This window comes from Ailuropoda melanoleuca, chromosome 12 (assembly GCF_002007445.2).
Source record: "Ailuropoda melanoleuca isolate Jingjing chromosome 12, ASM200744v2, whole genome shotgun sequence".
NCBI lineage: Eukaryota > Metazoa > Chordata > Mammalia > Carnivora > Ursidae > Ailuropoda > Ailuropoda melanoleuca.
In genome coordinates, this window is record NC_048229.1 from 24,076,097 (window position 1) to 24,085,197 (window position 9,101).

The following is a 9,101-nucleotide window of genomic DNA, read 5'->3' on the forward strand; positions in this document are numbered from 1 at the left end:
CCTTTTGGCTTCGGCCCAAAGGGACCGTCCATCCGTCGGGCCTCCGGCCACTGGGGGCGCTCCTGCCACAGACCCCGGCGAGGCCGTGCTGGGCTGAAGGCGGTGGGCGGCTGCGGTGGCGACTGCGGGTTGCCGCGCACGCCGGGGCTGGGCAACTGGGCGTCTCCGTGCCCGGGGTAGTGGGTGGTGAGAGGGAAGGGGGGCCGGACGATCCGCGAAGGGACCCGGGTCGTGGGGGGCATCGTCCTCGCAGCCTAGCTGCCGGGGGTTCGCGTCTGAGCGCGGCCGCGGCGCCTCACTGGCCCCCGGGCCGGCTGCGTTCCTCAGCCTTTGCTCCTGCGGCCCCGCTGGACGATGCGGGTCTTTCCATCCTGGAGCGCGGTGCCCTGCTTTGAAACCCGGGGCCGGAGCGTCGTAGCTGGCACGCTTTACTCTTTGGAACATACCCTGGCGTTGTGCTTAAAACCTGTTTCTGTGCATCAAAATTACATGAACATGTAAACGTTTTAAAATCATGGATTTGGGGGAGCTTAGTGACCGAAGGGGGCAGGCGAGGTTTCTGATACCTGATTGTGTTCTCCTGATTTGGGGTGTTCCCTTTGAGAGGTGTCATTTCTGTGGGTCTTTTAGAGTCCATTAAAATTTTTATTAATAACGAGGTGAGAAAAAAGCAGATGTTCACCAGATTGCAGTCGAACCTTAGCAATATTTATTTGACTATTGTGTGCTACAAACGAGGCACACGGGAAGAGAAGAGATAGCTGCTCGCCCGCCCACCCGCCTGCCCGCCCGCAAGGGGCTGATGGTGTCGTGGGGAGGGACAGACAATAAGCCAAGAACACGATAAAAAGGTGAGCGACTGTGGTCACCGGCTGGGAGAGAGCAGCTGGCAAAGTCCATACTCTCTCCCATCTCTGTACTCTCTTCTCTGCCTCTCTCTGCCTAGTCCCTTCCCCCCCGCCCCCAGGGCAGCAACCAGTCTACTCTCTGGTGGGTGTCTCGCCTTGCCATCCCACCCAGGACCCATCGCGACAAGGTCAATAGTACCAGGACGTGCATTTGTCGGTCATCTTCACTCGGGCAGGTGACAGTGGCTGCTGTGGTAACCATTAATTGGGCAGTTTCTGGGACACTGAATTTGGCCCCTACTGGGTACCAACACAATTTCCAGGCAGTATTCCTTTCTCGGTGGGCAGAGAAGTTCCCAGAAAGAACCATTGCCTTCCCCTTAGCAGAAGACCCACAAAGGATGGGAAAGGTGGGGTGGTTGGATCTATTATCTTCTTAGGAGCAAGCCCCATGTATTTATATGGAATGAGTCGCTGGGCTCAACTTTCTCCTGGTTCTAATGGTGCTGAATCTTCAATGCATGATGTTTCCCTGTTGTCTTAATTTTTAATTTTCTACTACTTGTTTTGTTTTCTCCTTGATTATATTATAGGGGTTTGTCTATTGCAATAGTTCTCAAAGTGTGGGCCAAGGACACCTGGAGTTTCCTGAGACCCTTCCTCTGAATTGGTGAGTTCAGAACTAAGTGCATAATAATAGCTTTTCCGGGGCGCCTGGTTGGCACAGTGGTTAAGCGTCTGCCTTCGGCTCAGGGCGTGATCCTGGCGTTGTGGGATCGAGCCCCACATCAGGCTCTTTCGCTATGAGCCTGCTTCTTCCTCTCCCACTCCCCCTGCTTGTGTTCCCTCTCTTGCTGGCTGTCTCTATCTCTGTCGAATAAATAAACAAAATCTTTAAAAAAAAATAGCTTTTCCCCTCCACGTCCATTCTCTTACAAATGTACAATAGAGTTTTCCGCAGGCTTCTGAATGAGTAATATTGCAACAGATTGAAAGTATTAAAGATAAACAAAAGGGACATTAGTTAACGTAGTGGAAACATTTTATTCAGTAACATCTGACAGTAGGAAAAGCACTGAGCTCCATTTGCTTTATGCAGAGGTGACTGGACCTTTTAAAGAAAAATGAGAGGATTAGAAGGGGGAGAGAGCAAGGCTCTTGTGGAGAATTACAAAGTGTTTGTCAGTGTAAATACGTGTAAGCCAGCCGTGGCGTGGTGCCAGCTGTTAATTACCAAAGTTAGAGGGGCCCTCTCCTTCCTGATGGTACTATTTCAAAGGAATGGCTTTCAGGTCCTTGAGAAAGATCCTTCTGAGTTGTAGGATATACACAGACATCTCAAAGAGACAGGAAGAATTCCCAATTCTAAGCTCTTTTTAGTAAATGCAGTAAGAAAGGGAGGTCAGGAGCCTATCTTTGGGTGTTGCTAGAACAAACAGCAATTTCTCCTGGCAGCATTTCTCAGACATTAAGCAGGCATTTTAATGGGAGGCTGGTGTCTTTCTAAGGACACAGCATCATGATGATGTAGTTTTGGAATTATAGGTGAGGTTCAGTGGGGTGGAATCTGGAGCCGACGACCAAGAAAGAATTCTTGAGACATTTTTGGTGCAAAATGGTGGTTTATTGAAGCACGGGGACAGGACCTGTGGGCAGAAAGAGCTGCTGTCCCAGGGTAGTGAGGGGTGGCTGATTATATACCATGGGGTTGGGGGAGGTAAGGAAAAGGGAGGTTTCAAAAGAATTTTCATATGTTAAAGTAGAGTCATAGGATACCGGAGGCCTTGCCATTGTCAAGCCAAGGCTGTTCTTCCCTCTAGCAAGGTACGGACATGAAGACAGTTGGGAGCTTCCTGGAGGAACATTATACTCTGCCCACTTCAAGTATCTGTCAGTGGGCTGCAAGTTATAAGGACATTTAATTGTATCTACATTTCCTTCTGGAAGCTAGGGTATTGATAGAAATGCTTTGTTCTTGTAGATCGCTAACTGACGGAGACTCAGGTCTTGCAGGATTGTGTTCTCTATTAGTTAACTATTTGTTTTTCCTTTCCTTAGCTTTAGGGCAGCCAGGAGTGCCTGAGGAATGTCACATATATTCCATCTGAGGGGTGGGGGTGTGGAGTGTCAGATTCTGCTTTGTCCTCAGCTTGTCTTCTGTTCCCTCATCAATGCTGCTAGAAGCCTTGTTAGAGTTTGGTTGTCTCTTAATGTAGCACTGAGTTCTCCAGTGCTGAGTTCTGCAGTTCTCAAGGGCACAAGCAGCTTTGGAAACCAGCTGCTTTCCATCAAGCCTGACATTAAAGAGATTCGCAAAAATATAATGCAGTGCTACGCTTTTCACCAATATTTATTTGTTTTGGGAAATATAGTTATTTTCTATAAAGTAGATTTTTTTTTTAACAAAACAAAATGTTGTGTCCATTTCTTAGGGCTGCCAGAACAAAGTACCACAAACCCCCTCTCTGCGCATGGAAGAGGGACTACACAAGGCTGTTTCCACTCTCAAGCTGGATTGCCTCTGGATCTGGAAGGGGGGCTCTCCTCAGGCCACTCAGCAGGGCTCAGTCCTCCCCAGCACCCCCAGGCTGCCTCAGGAGCGGACAAAAGGGGACTTAAAGAACAGAAATTTATTGTCTCAATTCTGGAGGCTAGGAAGTCCGAGATCAAGGTTTTCATGTGGTTTGGTTGTTCAGAGGGCCTAAGAGAGACTTCTCTATTCTACTTTTCTTAGCTTCTGCTGGTTTCCTGGCAGTCTTTGGCATCCCTTGGCCTGTAGATCTCTGACTTCGCCTTCATGTGACTTCTCCCTGTGTGCATGTCTTTTTATAAATAAATCAGTCATATTGGAGCAGGGATCACCATAGTGACCTCGGTTTAACTTAATTACCTCTGTAGAGACTCTATCTCAAAATAAGGTCACATTCTGAGGTATGGACTTAGGACTTAAATATATGGATTTCCAGGGGACACAATTCAGCCTATAACATATGTTAATGTATAATGGATTTATTTTTAAAAATGAAATATATTATTTTTTTGGTTTTAATTCTTAATATGGCAAATATTGATAGACAGAACCTCCATAAACAAAAACTGCTTGGGGTCCTCAATAATTTTTAAGATTATGAAGGGGTCCTGGGTGGCTCAGCCGGTTAAGTGTCTGACTCTTGATTTCGGCTCATGTCATGATCTCAGGGTCGTGAGACTGAGCCCTGTGTTAGGCTCTGTGCTGGGCATGCAGTCTGCTTAAGATTCTCTCTCTCTCCCCCTCTGCCCCTCACCCCTTCTCCCTGTCTCTGAAAAAAAAACAAAAAAAACAAAAACTGTGAAGGGGTCTTGGGACTAAAAAGCTTAAGACACATTTGTTCATAATATAGGCTTTTGTTTTTATTTTTATTTATTTATTTATTTTTAAGATCTTATTTATTTGACAGAGAGAGACAGCCAGCGAGAGAGGGAGCACAAGCAGGGGGAGCGGGAGAGGAAGAAGCAGGCTCCCAGCAGAGGGGCCCGATGCGGGGCTTGATCCCAGAACGCCGGGATCATGACCTGAGCCGAAGGCAGACGCTTAACGACTTTGCCACCCAGGCGCCCCAGGCTTTTGTTTTTAAAGCAAGCTTTGATAATAATTTTGTATGTATTCCTACAGTTTTAATAGGGAGAATATTAATTTTGTAACTAAATAATATCAGATTATTTTTAATTCTATATATTTATTATTTTCCTCTTTGACCAAAAAGCTTTTGGATGATATTTAAAATATCCAGATTCAGCTCTTTCTTTCAATTACTAATTTATAATGTTGTTGTGCCACTAGAGAATATAGTGATGGGATTTTAGTTGTTAGGATGGATGATCTGGTGCATGATTCCATGGATAATCAGGTCCCAAGGACATCTGAAAGTGATTTCTATTTATTTATTTATTTATTTATTTATTAAGAATTTATTTGTCAGAGGAAGAGACAAAGAGAGCACAAGTAGAGGGAGCAGCAGGCAGCCGGAGAAGCAGGCTCCCTGACGAGGAGAGAGCCCCATGTGGGACTTGATCCCAGGACCCTGGGAACATGACCTGAGCCAAAGGCAGACGGATAACTGACTGAGCCACCCAGGCATCCCAAATGTGATTTCTCTTTAAACATAAATCTTCAATAGACCTCTTGCATACCTTCATCCAGTCTTGAGAGCTTGCTGTGCTCCCATCCACATCTTTCTTTTTAAAACGCCTTTAGAGGGGGGGCGCCTTGGTGGCTCAGTCGTTAATCGGCTGCCTTCAGCTCGGGTCATGATCCCAGGGTCCTGGGATCGAGGCCCATATTGGGCTCCCTTCTCAGTGGGGAGCCTGCTTCTCCCTCTCCCACCCCTCCTGCTTGTGTTCCCTCTCTAGCTGTCTCTCTCTCTGTCAAATAAAATCTTAAAAAGAAAAAAAAAAGACCCTTTAGAGGGACACCTGGGTAATTCAGTCGGTTAAGCAGCTGCCTTCCACTCAGGTCATGATCCCAGAGTCCTGGGATCGAGCCCCGCATCAGACTCCCTGCTCAAAGGGGAGCCTGCTTCTCCCTCTGCCTGCTGCTGTCCCTGCTTGTGCTTTCCACCTCTCTCTGACAAAGAAATAAATAAAATCTTTGGGGAAAAAAAAAAACAACAAACCCTTTAGAGCAGTCTCACACCATTCCTCTATGTGCTTGAAAATCCACTCCCTGCGGAGGGAAAAATCCACAAGTGGAAGGAGGCCTGAAGGAGATCAGGGCAGGAGCCATGAGGATATTTAGGTGGAAAGTGTCCCAGGCAGAGATTCACAGAAAGTGCAAGACTCTAGATGCTCAAAGAACACACTTTTATAGCTCTCTTGTGAAACTTAAACAAATATAGGCACATACCGTGTTTTTCCTTACCTTAGCTAACTTTTTTTTTTAAAGATTTTATTTATCAGAGAGAGAGAGACAGCCAGCGAGAGAGGGAACACAAGCACGGGGAGTGGGAGAGGAAGAAGCAGGCTCCTAGTGGAGAAGCTTGATGTGGGGCTTGATCCCAGAACACTAGGATCACGCCCTGAGCCAAAGGCAGACGCTTAACAACTGAGCCACCCAGGTGCCCCCTTAGCTAACATTTGAAACTGGTCAGCTCCATCTTGATGTCCCTTGGGCGCCTCAATATAACCTGTCCAAAAGCACACCTACTGTTCCTGAGCTCCAAGCTTATGCCTTCATGTCGCCTCAGTCTACTTCTGTTGTATCATAATCTGATATAGGATTAAGATTCTTTGAGAAAGATTCCTTTCTATTACTCTTACTTGAGTCACTGATGCTCCATGGTGGATTAAAGATGGCCCAAATTCTTCATCTCTCTTCCCACCAGGAGGTGGAACTTGTTCCCCTCCCCCGACTCTGCGCTGACCCTGACTGACTAGCCAATAAAGTGTAGCAGAAGGGATGATGTGTGATTTCTGAGGCCAAATCATAGGAAGTGTTTGCAGATTCTGTGTAGGTCCCCTGGAATGCTCATTCTTCGGACTTGCTATCTTAGAACCCAGCCACCATGCTGAGAAGAGCCTAAGCCATATGGAGGGGTCTAATGTGAATGCTCCAGTCAAGAATCCCAGCTGAGTTCACAGCTGGCAGCCAGCAGCAACTGCCAGTTTGTCAGTACATCATCTTCGTTCTGGGTCTTCAAGTGAATCCAGCTCCCATTGTAGCTACCTTGAAACTGCACGAGAGGCTGTAAGTGAGAAGAACCACCCAGTTGATCCCAATCAACTTATGGAACAGTGAGAAATTAAAGAAATCATTGTTTTAAACCACTATGTTGGTTACATAGTATTAGAAAAGTGAATCTGTAGTTTGTGGATTTTTCTGTCCTAAAAATCTCTCCTGCTCCTTCCTTTCTATTGCCATCACAAGGGCATTAGTTCAGGCCCTCATTGTTGTTTTTAAAAATGTAAAAAAATATGGTTTTTAACAAGTAATACATTCTCATGGCTTGAAATTCAGAAGGTACTATTGGGTATCTGGTGAGATCTTCCTCTGTCCCTTGACTCCGACCAACTTCCCTCCTCATGAGCAGCTACTATTTTTTGTTTCTTAGAGGTCATTCTGTAGATATATTATGCATTCACAAGTAAACATGTATAAGTATTTTTTTCACTGTTTTACACAAGTGTAAAAGATGTCCTACCACATACTGAATTTTTCCTTGCTTTTATTCGTTTAACAATATTCTGGAAATCTTTCCATATAAGCGTGTAAGACCCTTCCTTATTATTTTTAAAAACTTTGTTGAGATATTAGTCTCACTCCATCCATTTAAAGTGGGGTCTAATTGGACCATAGGCACTTTCTGGGGCTGAAAAAATGAGCTTCAAGTTAAGAACCTCAGTAGACAAAGTGGGATGGAGGAGGGTGTCTGTAGAGAACTACAGAAGAAATAGCTCGTGACAGGAAAAAAAATATAAAGAGATGGGAATCTTGATGGAAAAGATAATAGGGCAGCGGCACCTGGGTGGCTCAGTTGGTTAAGCATCTGCCTTCGGCCCAGGTCATGATCTTGGGGTCCTGGGATCGAGCCCCGTGTTGGGCTCCCTGCTCAGTGGGGAGTCTGCTTCTCCCTCTGCCCTTCCCCCCCCATCCACTTGTGCTCTCTCTAAAATCTTAAAAAAAAAAAAAAGATAATAGTCCTGGTAGACAGATCCAAAAGACCTCATGGATGAATAATGCGGACTCCATATGGAGAAAGAGGGACAGAGAGAGAAGCTAATGATCAAGGCACCCACTGAGGAAAGTTTTCTGATGTGAAAAAACTCCTCATCAGGACACAGAAAGCTCACCAAGTTCTTGGCAGGAATAATGTATTAAACTGAAACCTTATTTAGTCACGTGTGTGTGTGTGTTTTATGAATGTGTGTTATGTCAAGCTTGTTAATCATTTCAGGGTGAATCACGTATCTACTTCAATAGCCATTTTTTTTTTTTTCTGGGAGAAATACATTTAAGTTTCCCAAACGACTGTAGATTTACCCATTTTCCTGGTATTGCTACCATTTTTTTTCCAGTTGGACTATTTCTAAAGGTTCATGGTCATTTAAAATCTATGTGGATTTTGACTTTTGGTAACATAAACTATCCCCCTGCAGAACAGGTTATTGAATCAAGTGGTCTGAAACCCTGTAAAGTTCTTCATAGCCTAGTATCTTTCCAGAAACTATACCCCTCGACACTTTATCAGTGCATCTCCCTCACCAACCCCTGATATATGGGGCTTTACAATTAAAAAAAAATCCCTTGCAAAGCCAGTGGGCATGAAACAGTGATTACCCTTTTAAATTTGCATTTCCCTAGGTTAGATCTATGTATCTACTGCTAGGCCATGTTTAAATCCTTTCTTCTAAGCTCTTTGGATTGTCTTAGTTTTACTTTTACCAGCTAATTTCAGACCATTTGCTTACCTTACCATATGATCATTCTATGTTAGTTCATCCAGCTTTTGTTGGGTGCCCTCTCTGCTCTGGACTCTCTGGAGCCCTCTGGGCCCTCTGCCTGGCAGCTGGGAAGAACTCCCTTGTCCTCACATTTCGTGGGAGAAAGATGCTGGGTTTCTTTGTGCATCTTCCTAGGGAACTTAGCATAGCTGTGGCCAAACACCAGGAAGACTGCTAGGGAAGGTAACCCCACTGGAGCAGAGCATTTCCAAGCTCGGGATACAGGTTGACTGGAATCCCCGGACCTGTGAAGGAAAGGGTCCCGCTGTGAAGCAGCCAGATGTAGATCCTCAAATTTGGACTGACGCACAAGCTGTTTTTTACCTAGGATGGCTAGATGTGTGGCCTCAATGTGCAGTAGGCAAAGGGTGATCCCTCTTTGAAAAAAAGAAAAACAAAGAACGAAGACCTAAATATCCAGAAACTCCTCCATCACATTTTTTACATGAATGAATATGAATAGTTCTTGGGTAATGTTATATACACAGAGCACATTGTAAAATTCATACAGCCTTAATATCATATCCTCAAGAGCTAAGATGCTAACAGCTGATGATGTTGAAAGAAAATCAGGAGTGCCTGGGTGGCTCAGTAGTTAAGCATCTGCCTTCTGCTCAGGGGGTGATCCCAAAGTCCTGGGATCGAGCTCTGTTATCAGGCTTCTCTGCTGGGAGCCTGCTTCTTTCTCTCCCACTCCCCTGGTTGTGTTCCTCTCTCGCTGGCCATCTGTCAAATAAATAAAATCTTAAAAAAAAAAAAAAAAGAAAACCAGAAGCT

At 45.3% G+C, this 9,101-nt stretch overlaps 1 long non-coding RNA gene across 2 annotated transcripts; it reads left to right on the forward strand.

Annotated features, from left to right (window-relative positions):
• The first annotated feature begins 19 nt into the window (after positions 1 to 19).
• On the forward strand, positions 20 to 3,704 carry LOC109490814. 2 transcript variants are annotated; one of them, XR_002144216.2, is made up of 4 exons: positions 20 to 851; positions 947 to 1,084; positions 1,442 to 1,518; positions 3,281 to 3,704. It is a non-coding gene; the product is annotated as an uncharacterized LOC109490814 (long non-coding RNA). The 2 variants fall into 2 exon arrangements; XR_004619218.1 differs by having other exon boundaries at positions 20 to 1,084.
• Positions 3,705 to 9,101: the final 5,397 nt, after the last annotated feature.